Source organism: Somniosus microcephalus, chromosome 26, assembly GCF_052327205.1.
Source record: "Somniosus microcephalus isolate GS21.2 chromosome 26, FLI_Smic_1.0, whole genome shotgun sequence".
Taxonomy (NCBI): Eukaryota; Metazoa; Chordata; class Chondrichthyes; order Squaliformes; family Somniosidae; genus Somniosus; species Somniosus microcephalus.
In genome coordinates, this window is record NC_141012.1 from 36,956,885 (window position 1) to 36,974,530 (window position 17,646).

A 17,646-nucleotide genomic window follows, 5' to 3' on the forward strand; every position below is an offset into this window, starting at 1 on the left:
TCGCATGGTTTGTCACATGGTTTAGTATGAGCATAACTAGAAACTCATTGGTTTTCTCCAAACTTGACCTGTCTAATGCTTACGCTCAGCTGAATGTTGACAAAGAGAGTCAACAGTATCTCACCATCAACACACACAAGGGACTGTACTCATATATCAAGCTGCCGTATGGTGTAAAGTCCTCCCCAAAATCTTCCAGGCTACGATGGATAAGATTTTGCAAGGAGTTCCAAATTGCTTATGCAAGCAAGACGATGTGCTGATCGCAGCAACCAGTGAGGAAGAAAATCTAGAAGTGTAACATATAGTGCTTCAAAGGTTGAATGCCCACAGTGTCAAATTGAAAAGGAGCAAATGTGCTTTTGTGCATCCCAATGTAGTGTACCTTGGTCTGAAGGTTGAAGCAAATGGTTTGCAACCAGTTAAGGAAAAGGTTGATGCTGTCATCAATGTTCAAAGCCACAGAACGTGTCTGAGTCAAGGGGCAGGATTTTCATTGAGCCGTGGAGGCGGGATTGCAGGCGTGTGGGGGGTTAAAATCGCGAAAACTGGTGGGCGGGACCAACCCCGCCTCCATCCCGCCTCCGAGCAATTTTAATTCATTTGTGTCTAGTGGTCCCGTCTCCGTCCCGCATCCAAGAGGAGGGATAGGCCGTTAAGGCCCTTAACAAGCACTAAATTGCCCCTTTAATCCCATTTTGAAAGGCCTTTGCGATTTTAACCCTTTTCACACATGAAACACGCCTGGTCTGAAATACGATGGTGAAACCTGGCGGGAGCACAATTGAATTGCTGACTATCAGCTGCAGGTCAACCATTAAAGAGGAGATTTGATCAGCCATCATTTGCAGGTGGCAGGACTTTGTTGTCTCAGGTCTGGGGGATCTTTTAGAAGGCTTAACCACCCATCTCCAGTGTGACCTCCTGGGAAACCCCTCTCACCACCTTGACTGAGCGCTTCCTCAACTGAGGCATATACCAGAAGCATGGGAACCATTTATTTCCTTCCCTTCTGGGCATTAGATGAGCTCGAGCACCAGCCGCAGCAACAGCATAACCAGGAACAACAGCAGCACCAACATCAGCAGCAACAATAGGAGCGCCAAGCTGCTGCTCACCCACCTGAAGCTGCACAGGCCAGAAGGGGCCAGCGCCTGGAAGCCCGTTGGCGCAGGAGATACCCCCCAAACAGGGTCGACAGACACAGGGTCAGCTATCTCAACTGAGTGAGCAGCAGTGCCAAAGGCGGCTCCGACTTTCATGAGAGGTAGTGAGTGACATCTGCGCAATGCTGCAACAATACCTGCAGCCCAGAGGACCAGGTGGACAAGCCTTACCAGTGGCCGTCAAAGTCACCACCGCACTCAACTTTTTTGCCTCAGGCTCATGCCAGGGATCAGCAGCAGACATCAGTGGCATCTCCCAGGTGGCCACACACACTTGCATCATGCTGGTAACCGATGCCCTCTTTGCCATCGCGCACAATCACATCCATTTCACCAAGGATCAAGCTAGTGTCACGGTGCGAGCGGTCGGATTAGCTAATCTGGCAGGCTTTCCGAGGGTGCAGGGCGTCGTTGACTGCACACATGTGGCCCTTAAGACACCCCATCACAATCCAGGTATTTCTGTCAACCACAAGGGCTCCCACTCCCTTAATGTTCAGGTGGTGTGTGACCACAAGAAGGAGATTTTGCATGTTTTTGCCAATTACCCTGGCAGTTGCCATGACTCCTTCATACTGCACCAGTCTAGTGTGCCTCTGCTATTCAGTCCACCAGACCAACTTAACGGATGGCTACTTGGAGACAAGGGCTATCCCCAGAGGACGTGGCTAATGACGCTGTTGAGGAGCCCATCCAACGAAGCAGAGGAGAGCTACAACTCCAGCCACTTGTCCACCAGAGCCATAATCGAGCAAACCATCGGTTTGCTGAAGATGCGCTTCAGATTCCTGGATAGATCTGGTGGAGCCCTGCAGTACTCAACAGCCAGGGTCTCCAAAATTGTCGTGGTTTGCTGTGCACTTCACAACATGGCACAGCGTCATGGCTTGCAGATGCCTGAGGACCAAATGGCTCCTCACATATCCTCTTCAGAGGAGCAGGAGGAGGAGGAGGAGGAGGAGGAGGCGGAGGAGGAGGAGGAGGAAGAGGAAAGCGAAACTGAACATCCTGCAGAGGCCCATCAACCAGCAGCAGCATTATGCGAGAACATTGCTGCCCGTGATGCAAGGAACGCACTCATCTTGGCCAGATTTGCTTAGCCTAGCTAATCAAGCACTTTTGCCTCGCAGCTTCTTACCTGAGCATCGACAATGGCCAAGAACCTATGGATTCCTAGCTACGTGACCAGCATACTGACAATTGCAAGTAATTCTAAGCCCTCAATGTGAAAGTCCCATTCGCAAAATGACCCACGCCACAACTACAGCAGTAGCCATCAGATTTTTTATTAACATTATTAATCTGATGGCTTTTTCTAACAATACATCAAATTTCACCCAAGTGACTACCCTTGTGACTATTTGTGCAGTATCTTTCTCTTACGCATGTGTGGTGTATGTGCCTTTAAGAGCAATTATGGTGTATGTGCCTTTAAGAGCCCCAGGTGTGCGTAATGCCGGTAATTGCCACTTGGGCTATATAAGCCTGTGTATTGTGTATATCCTTTAGAAACCCCCCCAGACTTGCTTAGCAAATACCTATGAACCAACTCCTGTCTTCAGTGTCTTTATCTACACACGGACACTACAGCATGCTCCTACATGGTGCTTCCCCTGTGGCTTCAGCAGATGTGGAGGGCCCTTGCTCACATTCCTGCTGCTCCTGTCTCAACACCTTTGGTGGGCGTCCTCTGGGGTTGTGAGCCTTTGAGGGCTCGTCAACAGTCTGCTGCTCCTGTGGCTGTGCAGGGGTTGAGACGCCAATCTCAGTTGTGTGTGGACTATGGTGGAGCTCTGACCGAGGGCTCTGCAGTGGCATGGAACTGTGAGCGCTTGGAGAGGAGCTCCCACTTCCTTGATGTCTGCCACTAACTTCCCTCTCATGGGTCAGGTCCCCCTCAGTGCCTGCAAGTGGCTTGAGAGCACCTTGCTGCACATCAGGGGGACCATGGGGACCTGTATCTGCACTGGCAGTCCTACTCAGAAGGACTTCCATGAAGGTTTGGTTTCTCTGTTCAATAGATGACCATTGCTCCTCCAGAGATGTCATTCTATTCTGAACATCTCACCATGTTTTCTGCACTCTGGCGCCTTATCTCCTCCATGGCCGCAGCCATCCTCTCGTCTACTGCAGCCATCCTTTCGACGGAGGTTGACATCATTTGCACAGAGGTTGCCATCCTTTCTGTGGTGATGCGTTCATGCGCCAATGACTCCACAAAGGCTCTGCTCATGTTCGTTATGGACTCCTCCTTTCGCTCCACACTCGCAGCGACCCTGGAGACAAAACCTACCAGAGACTCCTACATCTGTTCCTGGAGTTCCAGCACCACTGATCTTATGGATGGACCCAGAGGTACAGGGTCGACATGCAGCTGAGCCGAGCTGGCAGATTCCTGCGCCCTCCGACTAGGACTCTCCACTGCTGTCCCTGTCTCCACAATCTGCTGATGCTCACTTGTGAGCTGTGATACACCAGGTGACAACACTACTCTATTTCCCGAGGGTCCCACTGAGGTGTGAGTGTCTGCGCTGGTGCTGGGTGTGCTGAATTCTGCTGACGCTGCGCCCTCAGAAGTTGCAGCTTCCTCTGAGGAGTCTGGCTGTTCAGGCTGTTCCTCCTGGCTAGGGGGGACGGGGGACTTTCAATGGTCCTGTGGGGGAGTAAAGGAAAGAGTCAGAGATGTGATGCCAAGGTTACATGCACATTGCATATTGCAGATGCTCATAAGTCTATCTGTTACAGCTTCAGAATCATTATCAGCGACTCATGCAATGTCACTGAGAGAGATGGTAAACTAGTCTGTCACCAGCTTGCTGTGTTGCACCCGTCTGTCCGTCTCCCACTTGCGCATCTTCCTCAACTCCAACGATTTCCAGGACCGCCTCCTCCCAGGGGGTGAGGTGGGCTACTGAGGGTGGCCCTCCTCCTGTCCTTGCTCTTTCTCTTTTATTGTGAGCTCTCTTTTCCTGCAATGAGGGAGACAAGTGGAGGTTGAGTGAGAATGAAAGAGTGAGTGTAGAGATTCCATAGCATAGATACTTAGAAGGAGACAAAGATGGAGTGAGGTGGCAAGACCAAGGGCCCTCCCTGTGTGTTGTCAGTTGTTTGCATAGCATCAGAGTGGTAGGGAGTGTGAGGGCTGCATAGTCGAATAGTTAGGTGAATGTGACCATAGAGAGAAAGGGAATGGGTAAGGGTGCATGGATGTCTGTGTCAAGTGGGATGTGGAGGAAGAGATTGCTGAAGTTGAGTGCTGGTAAAGAAAGGCAATGGGGATCAGATTGAGGGTGATGGGAAAATCATATTCAATTTTCCAGTGCGCAGAAGGTCATGAAATCTCTTCCTACAGGTTCTGCAGGTCACTGCTAAGGAGTTGACCTCCTCTGCCACCTGTTTCCACACGGTCTTGGTCTGCTGGGGAGGCTCCTTCCTCCCTGTAGAAGGGAAGAGCACCTCCTTATGTGCTCTAGCTCCATCAACTAATGCTTGCAGGGCCACATCATCAAATCTGGGAGCAGACTTAGCTCTCCTGCTGCTCATGGTGCCTCCAGGTCCCTCTCACACCAAAGGCCAAAAGGCTGGCAGTCTGCAGAAGAAGCAAGGCTTGCTGTAGACCTTAAATGCAGCAGCAATGATGACGTCATCGGAGGCGACTTTCAGACTGGAAAAACTCACTTGCCAAGGGTTCCCACACTTTGGAACTCAATTGGACAATTAAGTTAAAATTGCATCATTCTCCCACATCCATTTAGATTCGCATGGATTACACGACCCCATCCCGCCCCTGAATGAAAATCCAGCCCAAGATCTTTCCTTGGAATGGTCCAGTACTACGCACGTTTCTTATCTGAGTTAGTGACCATGTTAGCTCCATTGCACGAGCTCTTCAAGAAGGATGTGCAGTTGAAGTGGACAAAAGCACAACAGGAAGCTTATGATGCTTGTAAGACAAGTCTCTCTGGCGATGCTCTACTTGTGCACTACGACACAGAGCGTGAGCTTAAGTTAGCGTGTGATGCTTCCAGCTATGGTGTGGGAGCTGTCATTAGCCATGTTATGGATGACGGCCAGGAGAAACCAATCGCATTCGTATCACGAACCCTCACAAAGAGTGAAAGAAACTACGCGCAATTTGAAAAGGAAGCACTCGCAATAGTGTTTGGAATCAAGAAATTCCAACAGTTCCTGATCGGCAGCAAGTTTACCCTGATAACCAATCACAAACCATTCCTAGCAATATTGGGGCCCAAATCTGCCATCCCTGCAATGGCCGCATCAAGAATGCAACGTTGGGCAGTGTTGTCGTCACAATATGACTACACGATGGAATAGCACACTTCAAAGCAAAACGCAATCGCAGATGCCTTGTCCAGGTTGCCACATGAAGACTCATATGTTGGGAGTGAAGCTTTGGTGAGACCACACCTTGAGTATTGTGTGCAGTTTTGGTCGCCTTACCTGAGGAAGGACGTTCTTGCCATGAAAGGAGTGCAGCGAAGATTCACCAGGCTGATACCTGGGATGGCAGGAATGACGTATGAAGAGAGATTATGTCGATTGGGCTTATACTCACTGGAGTTTAGAAGATTGAGAGGGGATCTCATCGAAACCTATAAAATTCTGTCAGGCCTGGACAGACTAGATGCAGGAAGGATGTTTCTGATGGCCGGGGAGTCCAGAACCAAGGTTCATAGTCTAAGGATAAGGGGTAAGCCATTTAGGACTGAAATGAGGAGGAATTTCTTCACCCAGAGAGTGGTGAACCTGTGGAATTCTCTGCCACAGAGGGCGGTGGAGGCCAGTTCATTAAGTATATTCAAGAAAGTGTTGGATATATTTCTTAAGGCTAAAGGGATCAAGGGATTTGGGGAGAAGGCAGGGACAGGGTACTGGAATTTGGATGACCAACCATGATCTCATTGAATGGCGGAGCAGGCTCGAAGGGCCAAATGGCCTACTCCTGCTCCTATTTTCTATGTTTCTATGTTTCTATGAGATTTTCACGCTAGATGCAGTTGACAAAGACTTTCCCATGAATGCAACTGAGATTGCAGATGAGACTCAAAAAAGTCTCAGTACTGAAAAGAGTGTATGAAAACACCATGAATGGATGGACTGATCAATGTATGGACACAGAATTGAAACCATGCCATAACCATCATACTGAATTGTCTTGTGAGCAACATTGTATCAAGTGGGGAAACAGAATGGTGGTACCTACTTCTTTGAGAGATAGAATTCTGGCCAAACTTCATACTGAACATCCAGGGATCATTAATATGAAATCAATTGCAAGAAGCTTTGTTTACTGGCCTGGATTGGACAGTGATCCTGGTCATGGCCAAGTAGACCTTTTCAGAGAGAACATGTAGACCTCCGTGAGAAAGCAAATGATAATTTCCTGGTACTTGTGGATAGTTACTCAAAGTGGATTGAAGTGAAACACACGGGTTCAAATACTACAACTAAATGTACCATAGATGAGTTAAGGTCTATCTTTGCATGTCATGGCTTACCTGAAGAGCTTGTTTCTGACAATGGCCCTCAGTTCTGTTCTGTTCTATTCCAAGAATTCATGAAACAAAACGATATCAAAGACACTCTCGTTCCACCATATCATCCAGCTTCGAACGGAGTAGCCGAAAGGTCAGTCAGAATAGTAAAAGAAGCTCTCAAAAAGCAAGTGTTGCAGGGTTGTTTGGGATTCAGCATGAAGCAACGTTTGGCAAATTTCTTGCTGAAGTACAGAACTACTCCGCACACTACAACTGGACATACCCCAGCAGAACTCTTGATGAAGAGGAGATTGAGAACATGATTGAGTCTTGTTCAACCAAATTAGGCCTCAAGAGTTGAACAGAAACAGTTGAGTCAGAAACGTTATTATGACAGCAATCAGAAAGAATGCAGTTTCAAACAAAACGGGCTGAGACGAGTTGGAGGTTGGACTGCTGCCTTCCAGGTTCTCGTCCTGCCCCCAGTGACGTCCGATGCATAGATGCTATTTTCCCCTGATTGACCTTGTTAAGCCCACCCTGCGGGCTAGCCGGCCAATTAAGGGAAAGCCGGTGTCAGATGATGTCAGTTGATGATGTTTTATCTGCCGGCTTTCTTAAAGTGACATGAACCTTTTATTTTTGACAAATGATCTTTCAGTGTTTGACAGCAGTGAGGTGCTGTCAACACTGACAATTACTGTACAAAGGTGAGCCCTTGCACCCAGGCTCTCCAATGACTCTCGCCTTAGGATAAAACAGATGGCAGCTGTAGCTGAGGGTACAGAAGCGAGCTGTCACTTCTCCCAATGAGGTGAGGCCACACAAACACTTCAAAGCTTGTCACCTACAGAAAAATCTAAACACATTAAAAATGACTTTCCCAACATTTTCTTACCTCTGATACTCATCAGTGTCCCATTGAATCCTTCACACCACTTCTGCACCGTCATCTATACACAAACATAACAACAGACCCAAAAACCAGCCTCACTTACCCTGGTGGGGTTCCCCAACATCGGGAAGCCCACAGCAAAAGTCTCAAAATGGGAAAAAGCCTCTTAACTGCCTGATAACTACCTGTTAACAGGCAGTTAAGTGGCTATAATCCACTTCCCACCACTAGGAGTCAGGTCCCTGTACAAATCAGGTGCCCAACTCCTGGGAACATTGGTTGGAGGCAGGTTGGATGCGGGCTCGGGAACCGCTCCCATTTCTTTTGATTTTCCCAGCAGTCCCACCTCCAGACCCACCTCCTCAGGGCTGGTAAAATCCAGCCCAACAAGTGTGTTTGTGTTCTCAGTTCCCTGGAAAGTTGAGTTCACACAAGTGGGATGTAGGAACCATAGTAGGCATTGGTGAAACCAAGAGATATTTGCTTAAAATTGGAGACAACATCCGAAGTGTTCATATAGATCAAATGATCTCTGCTAGAGATGAACCAAGACATTACCTTGAACCACTTGATCATGAACACGTATATGAGTGTGACTCAGTTCAGACTTCAGAAACTGAAGTTCAAACAAATCTGAAATAGAAACAGGATCATCTTTGAGTTCGGAACCAACAAAAAAAACTACACAAAAAAAATCTCAAAATTGGTTCAACGCCAAAACCTTCTGCAAGAAGATCAGGAAGACTCCGCAAACCTGTTATTAAACTTGATTTTTATATTTTTTTATTCATTGATGGGATGTGGGCGTCGCTGGCTAGGCCTGCATTTAGTGCCCATCCCTAATTGCCCTTGAGAAGATGGTGGTGAGCCGCCTTCTTGAACCGCTGCAGTCCATATGGTGTCGGTACACCCACAATGCTGTTAGGAAGGGAGTTCCAGGATTTTGGCCCAGCGACAGTGAAGGAACGGCGATACAGGTCCAAGTCAGGATGGTGTGTGGCTTGGAGGGGAACTTGTAGGTGGTGATGTTCCCATGCGTCTGCTGCCCTTGTCCTTCTAAGTGGTAGAGGTCGCGGGTTTGGAAGGTGCTGTTGAAGGAGCTTTGGTGAGTTGCTGCAGTGCATCTTGTAGATGGTACACACTGCAGCCATAGTGCACCAGTGGTGGAGGGAGTGAATGTTGAAGGTGGTGGATGGAGTGCCAATCAAGCGGGCTGCTTTATCCTGAATGGTGTCGAGCTTCTTGAGTGTTGTTGGAGCTGCACTCATCCAGGCAAGTGGAGAGTATTCCAACACACTCCTGACTTGTGCCTTGTAGATGGTGGAAAGGCTTTGGGGAGTCAGGACGTGAGACACTCGCCGCAGAATTCCTAGCCTCTGGCCTGCTCTTGTAGCCACAGTATTTATATGGCTGGTCCAGTTCAGTTTCTGATCAATGATAACCCCCAGGATGTTGATAGTGGGGGATTCAGCGATGGTAATGCCATTGAATGTCAAGGGGAGATGGTTAGAGTCTCGCTTGTTGGAGATGGTCATTGCCTGGCACGTGTGTGGTGCGAATGTTACTTGCCACTTGTCAGCCCAAGTCTGAATGTTGTCCAGGTCTTGCTGCATATGGACACGGACTGCGTAGATTGTAGATCATTTGTAGAATTTGTAGTTAACTTAAAAGAAAAAAAGCCAAAAGTTTTTGCTATGTCATACATGCAATGCTGGGAAAGGTAGGACCATAGTTTTGTTGTTTTTGAGAGGGGAATACATACTTTTTTTAAGGGGGAAAGCAGTATAATGTATTATCACATGCTTTGGCACGTGCTTTAGTATAAGCATGCTCAGTTCGCTCTGGCCTAGTAAAGTAAGCACATGGACTAGCAATTCATTGTGTCTCTCTCCTTCATTTGTTTTACCCAAATATATTACAATCAGCAACAGCTGCCATCCAAAAAACTGGGAGCAGAGGTTATAGTCTGAAATTGTTGAACTCGAGGTTGAGTCCAGAAGGCTGTAAAGTGCCTAACAGGAAGATGAGGTGCTGTCCCTCGAGCTTATGTTGCGCTTCATTGGAAAAGTGTAGTGACGGGCAGCACGGTGGCATAGTGGTTAGCACTGTTGCCTCACAGCGCCAGGGACCCGGGTTCGAATCCAGCCTCGGGCGACTGTCTGTGTGGAGTTTGCACATTCTCCCCGTGTTTGCGTGGGTTTACTCCGGGTGCTCCGGTTTCCTCCCACAGTCCAAAGATGTGCGGGTTAGGTTGATTGGCTATGATAAATTGACCCTTAGTGTTAGGGGGATTGAATACGTGGGGTTACGGGGATAGGGTGGGATATGTGTTGGTGTAGGGGTTACGGGGATCGGGTGGGATATGTGTCGGTGCAGGCTCGATGGGCCGAAATGGCCTCTATCTGCACTGTGTGGTTTCTGTGATTTCTGTGATTCTGTGAGGTCGCGGACAGACAGGTCAGAGTTGATTAAAATTAATCCCAAATGATATCAGTTTAAGTTTGCAAAATAATTAAATAAGAATCCAAGAGAAATTCAGTTGGTTAGTGCCTCCCGTTAATGCCTGGCAGGGGTGCCAATGGGGCGCTAATAAAGTAGCGCCAGGGCGAGGCGAATCCAGTGCCGCAGGCCACATCCAGTCGCCCCTTAGCGTCGCCGCTAACAGTTAGCACCTGGGGCTTTACTGTGCAACGCTGACTGAGCGCATGATCTGCCAAATTGACTACCACCTCCTGCCTTAATGCCTCGCCCCGACAATGACAGGAAGAAGAGACATGAAGCAGGCGGATGGCGGCTCCAGGGGCAATATTTAAAGGGATCAGTCGCAGCTGTCAGGTTAGTGCTGTTTCACTGCTTCCTTGTCAGTTTGCGATTGTGCAAGAGTTTAATTCAGTCAATTAATGGTTCTTTAGTATCAGGAGTGTTGTGACTACTAAAAATTAGTTACATTTATTCTGACAAAATTTCAAAGTGCTACACATTGTTATATTAAGGGGGGCTGTACTGGCAGTCGACCTCGCCCTCCAGGATCTATGGAGGAGGGAGCAGAGAAAGATTGCAAGATGTGGCCAGAGGGAGGCAGAGAGCCATCAGAGCTCTCAACAGGAGGCCGTATCCTCCAAGGGTATTCCAAGAGCACTTCTCCTACCTCCAATTAAGTGAGGAGCAGCGCATTAGAAGGCCCTGCTTCAGCAAGGATGTGGTCACTGAACTCTGCCACCTCCTGCAACCAGACCTCGAGCCTCAAATCAGGTCAACCACGGCTCTCTCAGTGGCAGTCAAAGGTCACCGCCGCCCTCAATTTCTTCGCCAGCAGTAACTTCCAGTCTGGAACAGGAGATATAGGGAGTGACCAACCCGCAGTTCGCCGTCCATCGCTGCATCTGGGAAGTTACAGAGGTTTTCTACAGTAGGAGAAGGGACTACATTTCCTTCCCCATCACCAGAGAGAAGCAGGGCGAACGTGCATGTGGCTTTGCCCGGATAGCGGCGTTCCCCGTGGTTCAGGGCGCCATTGACTGCACCCACGTGGCTTTGTGGGCACTGCATAAAAATCTTGAGATCTTCTGTAACCCCAAAGGTTAACACTCACTTAATGTGCAGTTGGTATGCGACCACAGGCAGTGAATCCTCAATGTGAATGCCCGCTATCCTGGCAGCAGCAATGATGCCTTCATCCTGCGCCAGACCAGTATGCCAGCACACTTCCAGCCACCACGTCAAGCTCAGGGCTGGCTGGTCGGAGACAAGGGCTATCCATTCTCCACTTGGCTCATGACTCCCCTCCGCAACCCCAACACTTCTGCTCAGCACTCATATAATGAGAGCCATGCTGCCACCAGGAACATCATCGAGCAGACCATCAGGGTGCTCAAGCAACGGTTCCGCTGCCTTACCCGCTCGCGAGGAGCCCTCCAGTACTCGGCTGAGTGGGTGTCCCATTTCGCCATAGTGTGCTGCATGTTCTACAACTTGGTATCATGAGGGCCCAGCCCTTGCCACCAGGGATTGCGGGACCAGCTCAGGAGGAGGAAGAGGGAGAGGAGGAGGAGTGCGAGGATGAGGAGGAAGAGGAAGATGAGGAGGAGGAGGAACAGGAGCGAGGGAGGAGGCAGCTACTCAATCAGCCTTCTGGAAGGGTGGTCCGTGACCATCTCATCAGACTGCGGTTCCAATAAATTAAACCCCAGATCCCCGTTGCTCACCACATCCCCATCATTCCATTCGTGTTGCAGGCCATATCACAGTGCAAAGCTGAAATGAGAGACCCCACAAAATTATTCAAAGCCAATTAATAAATTTATCAATAATCAGTGAACACCTATTTACAACAACAATATCAGCTATTTACCCTTGTGCAATCCCTTAGTGTCCCTCGTTACACTGCCTTTGCCTACCCTAGTGCTCCTACGAGGTGTTGGCCCAGTGGCTTCATCATGGCGGGTGGAAGGCTGCTGAGTGTCCGTGCGGGAGAGTTCAGATGGCCTTGCAGGACGTCCTCGACCAGCTCTGGGCCTGGAAGGCCTGGCTGTAGACTGCACCACCTCAGCATGGGCAGCAGCAGTCTGGGCTGACTGGATGCAACAAGGCAGCAACAAGGGCAATGGCAGAGTATCAGTGATGGAAGCAGGAATGCTGTCATCCTGAGAGAAGATAGCAGTTTCCTGCTCCACTGACCCACTGCCACTCCCTCAGGGCAGCACATCAGCATCACTACCAATCTGCTGGAGAGACAGGTTGTTGGCCTGCTGCGACACTGTGAAAGCCCCAGTGGTCGACCCAGCCGGTGGTCAATCAAGCTGAGACTGCATGAGAGCAGTCTGAGAATCGATGGCACCAAGCATAGACCGCATTACAGCACTAAGACGTTGCATCGCTTCCACCTGTGCTGCAATGGAAGCTGCGATATCGCCCATCACATGCGGCATGAGGTCTGGGTCACCACGGTCTCTCTGGGAGTCCACCATCCTTTGCAGACTGCAAATGATGGGCTCCATGGGTTGTGCAGAGCTCTGTGCAATGTTGGAGCTGGACTCCTCCACACTCCTCACCATTGCCGACAGGCTATCGGGCATTCTTGCCATTGCACCTATCATCTCGGTGTGCATGCCCATCACCCTTCTTCTAAAGGCCTCCTTATCGAGGTCCTCATCTGAGTCTTGTGCAGCAGAACTCGTGCGCGAACTCGCCCTCCGGGGAGCTGACTCCCGAGTTACCCTTTCCCCTGGCCTTGCTGCAGCCCGCTCATCCCCGGTGCATCAACCTGTGCAGACCCCTCTGCTATTCTAGTCTTTAAAGAACGTGTAGTGCCAGTATCTAAGCTTGTCCCTGCGGGTGAGACATGCAGTGACGCGGCGTGTTCTTCATTCTCCTCTCCTTCCATCTCGCTCTCTGCAGTGCTCTCAGGGACAGGCTGCTCCGCTGTTTGCTCATTATCTGAAAGCTGAAGAGTTGGGTTAAGGTGAGGGGAGGGGACAGGGAGGGAGAAAGGCATGCATACAGCATGATTAGCTGGAAAGTGGAAAAGGTTTGTGAAGTGAGGGGGAAGTGGGATGTGAGAAGGAGGAGTAGGGATGAACATACCGTTGTTGTCCCCAAGAGGGTCAACGTCACCGGTGGCCATAGTGCCCACCACCTGGCATGCAATGATTTGCAGCACTCTTTGCTCCAGCTCAGAAAGTGGTTGGGTGTCAGGTTGTCACCCGTCTGTGCGCTCTTGCTCCCTCCTGTTGTTAGTGACCTTGGCCAGCAAGAGAAAGGAAAGTGTGTGAGTGAGTGTGGAGCAATGTGTTCTGGAGTTGTGCCTGCCATAGTTGAATAGCTGTCATTGTGTGCAAGGTGTGAGCTGTGCGTGTGAATGTTGGTAGGTAGCGATTGTTGGTGAGTGAGTGCTGGGGGTGTGGTGTTTTGGGCAGTGTGTGCAGACTGAGGTTCAGATGGTGGTATGTAGCATTTGTTGAGGCATTACTCACCCTGACCACCCGAGTGACGTTGTTAAATTTCTTCCTGCACTGTGTGTGGGTTCTGGGGACTATAGTGCTGCGTGTGACCTGCTGGGCTACCTCCCTCCAAATGGCGCGGAAGACTTGCGGCGAGGGCCTCCTGCCACTCGTCGGGTAGAGCACTGCCCTCCGTCTCTCCACAGTGAGGACCAAGGCCTCCAATGATTGGTCGCAGAACCTGTGAGCTCTCTCCCTGGGCCTTTGATCTGTCATAATGAAACCTCCTTCAGTGGTCCTGTTCCTTCTCCTTGGCCTTCTGCTGCTTGCTGAGACAGCTGCAGAATCAGCAATGCTGAGAATGAGGTTCTGCAGCATGAATGAACCTCCCCTTTAAGAACTGGAAAGAGCCTGTGGCAATGATGACTAGTGATTAGACTGCATCTGAAATTGCTTAGCGCTTTGAGTCTAACTCCACTGAGCTAGGCAGTAAGCGCTTGATTTAACACCCCAGTCCTTTCTTTGAGCGCTAACACTTAGTTTAGCGTGCAGTGAGATTCATAACATAAGAACATAAGAATAGGAGCAAGAGTAGGCCATTCGGCCCTTCGAGCCTGCTCTGCCATTCAATGAGATCATGGCTGATCTTCTGCCTCAATTCCATTCACCGGCCTTATCGTCATATCCCTTGATGCCCTTATTAGTCAGAAATCTATCAACTTCTGTTTTGAATACACCCAATGACTGAGCCTCCACAGCCCTCTGGGGTAGAGAATTCCAAAGATTCACCACCCTCTGTGTGAAGAAATTTCTTCTCATCTCAGTCCTGAATGGCTTACCCTTTATCCTGAGGCTGTGGCCCCTAGTTCTAGACACCCCAGCCAAGGGAAACATTCTCCCAGCATCCACCCTATCAAGACCTGTAATAATTTTGTATGCTTCAATGAGATCCCCTCTCATTCTTCTGAATTCAAGAGAATACAGGCCTAGTTTACTCAATCTCTTCTCGTACGACAGTCCCGCCATCCCAGGAATCAATCTCGTGAACCTTCGTTGCACTCCCTCTATGGCAAGTATATCCTTCCTTAGGTAAAGAGACCAAAATTGTACACAGTACTCCAGGTGTGGTCTCACCAAGGCCCTATATAATTGGAGTAAGACTTCTTTACTCCTGTACTCAAATCCTTTTGTAATGAAGGTCAGCATACCATTTGCCTTCCTAATGGCTTGTTGCACCTCCACATTCACTTTCAGTGACTCATGTACAAGGACACACAGGTCCTTTTGAGCATCTGCATTCCCCAATCTTTCACCATTTATGAAATACTCTGCCTTTCTGTTTTTTCTACCAAAGTGGATAACTTCACATTTATCCACATTATAATCCATCTGCCATCTTCTCGCCCACTCACTGAGCATGTCGAGATCCCCTTGAAGCCTCTTCACATCCTCTTCGCAACTGACACTGCCACCTAGCTTTGTGTCATCAGCAAATTTGGAAATGTTACATTTAGTCCCCTCATCCAAATCATTGTTATAGATTGTGAATAGCTGGGGCCCAAGCACCGATCCTTGCGGTACCCCACTAGTCACAGCCTGCCGTCCTGAAAAAGACTCGTTTATCCCTACTCTTTGTTTTCTGTCTGTTAACCAATTCTCAATCCATGCTAGTATATTACCCCCAATTCCATGTGCCCTCATTTTGTTCACCAACCTCTTATGTGTGACCTTATCGAAGGCCTTCTGAAAATCCAAATACACCACATCTACTGGTTCCCCTTTGTCTACTCCACCAGTTACATCCTCAAAGAACTCCAATAGGTTTGTCAAACAGGATTTCCCTTTCATAAATCCATGCTGACTCTGCCCAATCTTACTATTAGTTTCTAAGTGCCCAGTTATTGCATCCTTTATAATAGATTCCAGCATTTTCCCAACTACTGATGTGAGGCTAACAGGTCTGTAGTTCCCCGTTTTCTCTCTCCCTCCTTTCTTAAATAGCGGGGTTACATTTTCTATCCTCCAATCTGCAGGAACCGTTCCAGAATGTATAGAATTGTGAAAAAAAACATAGAAACATAGAAAATAGGAGCAGGAGTAGGCCATTTGGCCCCTCGAGCCTGCTCCACCATTCAATGAGATCACGGCTGATCAACCAATGCGTCCACTATCCCTATGGCCACCTCTTTCAAAACCTTAGGATGTAGGTCATCCGGTCCTTGAGATTTATCAACTTTTAGTCCCATTAATTTTGCCAGTACTGTTTTTTACTAATAATAATTTCTTTAAGTTCCTCATTCTCGCCACACCCTTGGTTTTCTCGTATTTCTGGGAGGTTTTTTGTGTCTTCCTCCGTGAAGACAGAAACAAAGTATTTATTTAATTTCTCAGCCATTTCCTCTATCCCCATTATAAATCCTCCTGTCTCTGACTGTGAAGGACCTTCACCAGCCTTTTCCTTTACACATACCTATAGAAGCTTTTACAATCCGTTTTTTGCTAGTTTGTGCTCATATTCCATTTTCCCTTTCTTTATCAATTTCTTGGTCCCCCTTTGCTGATTTCTGAAAAGATCCCAATCCTCAGGCTGACTGCTTTTCCTGGCTACTTTATAAGCTTCCTCCTTTGACATAATACTAGCTTTAATTTCTTTTGTTAGCCATGGTTGGATCACTTTTCCCTTTGGGTTTTTATGTCCTGGAGGGATATATGTTTGTTGCAAATTATGCATTATTTCCTTGAATGTTAGCTACTGTATGTCCACCTTCATACCTTTTAGTGTAGTCTCCCAATCTACCATGGCCAACTTATCCCTCATACTCTTGTAGTTTCCTCTGTTTAGATTCAAGACCTTAGTTTCAGATTGGACTACATCACTCTCAAACTTAATATAAAATTCAATCATATTCTGGTCACTTGTCCCTAAAGGCCCCTTTAACACAAGATTATTGATTAGCCCTTTCTCATTACACAGTACCAGATCCAGAATAGCCTGTTCCCTGGTGGGTTCCTCCACATACTGATCCAGGAAGCTATCTCACATGCATTCCAAGAATTCGTCCTCCACACCATTAGTGGTAATTTGATTTGCCCAGTCAATATGTAGATTAAAGTTCCCCATGATTACCATATTGCCCTTGTTACATGCACTTCTAATCTCTTGATTGATACTGTGCCCTACATTACCACTGCTGTTTGGTGGCCTATACACAACTCCCACCAATATTTTCTGCCCTTTGCTGTTTCTTAGCTCCACCCAAACTGATTCCAGTTCTACATCACGATCTGTCAAGCCAAGATCTTTTGGGGGAGAAATTCGGTATCGCCCCATTTGGGGCGTAAGTATCGGTTGGGCACGAAATTTTGCACCCAGCGCAAATTATCGCCACCTACTGGTAAATTGGCCTCCTTCGCCCCCAGGAGGTGCTTGGAGCGCTAAAACAGGCGCTGCACGGCTGTCTTAAGGTGCTAAGCTGGAGGAGCGAGGCGCTACCTCCGAGGGCGGGCGCAGCGCAGGTGCGGCCAGTTAGCGATTGCACACAGACACGCTGGCGCTGGTCAGCTCTTAAAAGGGAGGGTTGATCTTGAATTGCAGCCACACCCTGCGCATCGGAGCCCTGAATCTCGGCCTGGACAGACCTGTTGCCACGTACTTAAGCCAAGGCCATGGAGAGGGCCAGGGAGCAAGCGCAGCGGTTCAGCGAGGGGGGCTTGGAGGTTCTGGTTGGCGCGGTGGAGCGCAGGCGATCTCTCCTGTACCTGGACAGTGGCAGGAGGCCGCTGCCCAGCGACTATCGAAAAGCTTGGAGGGAGGTGGCTCACAGAGTGACCTCCAGCAGCATGGTGCCTAGGACCCCTGTGCAATGCAGGAAGAAGTTCAACGACCTCACTCGGGCCGTCAGGGTGAGTGCCCTTTTCAGAATCCTCTTCATCCCTGCATGTTGACCTCACTTTATGGCCAAAGGGTCCTGAAAGCCCCAATGCCCAGCCCTCATCCAACACCTATGGTCCTTTCAGGAAACTCACACGCACATTCAGCACTTTACACACTGTAAGGGCTATTTGATCATGGGAGGCAGTGCAGCCAAGATCAGGGCTGCACACTATAAGGGCTATTCCACCATGGGAGGCATTGCAGCCAAGATCAG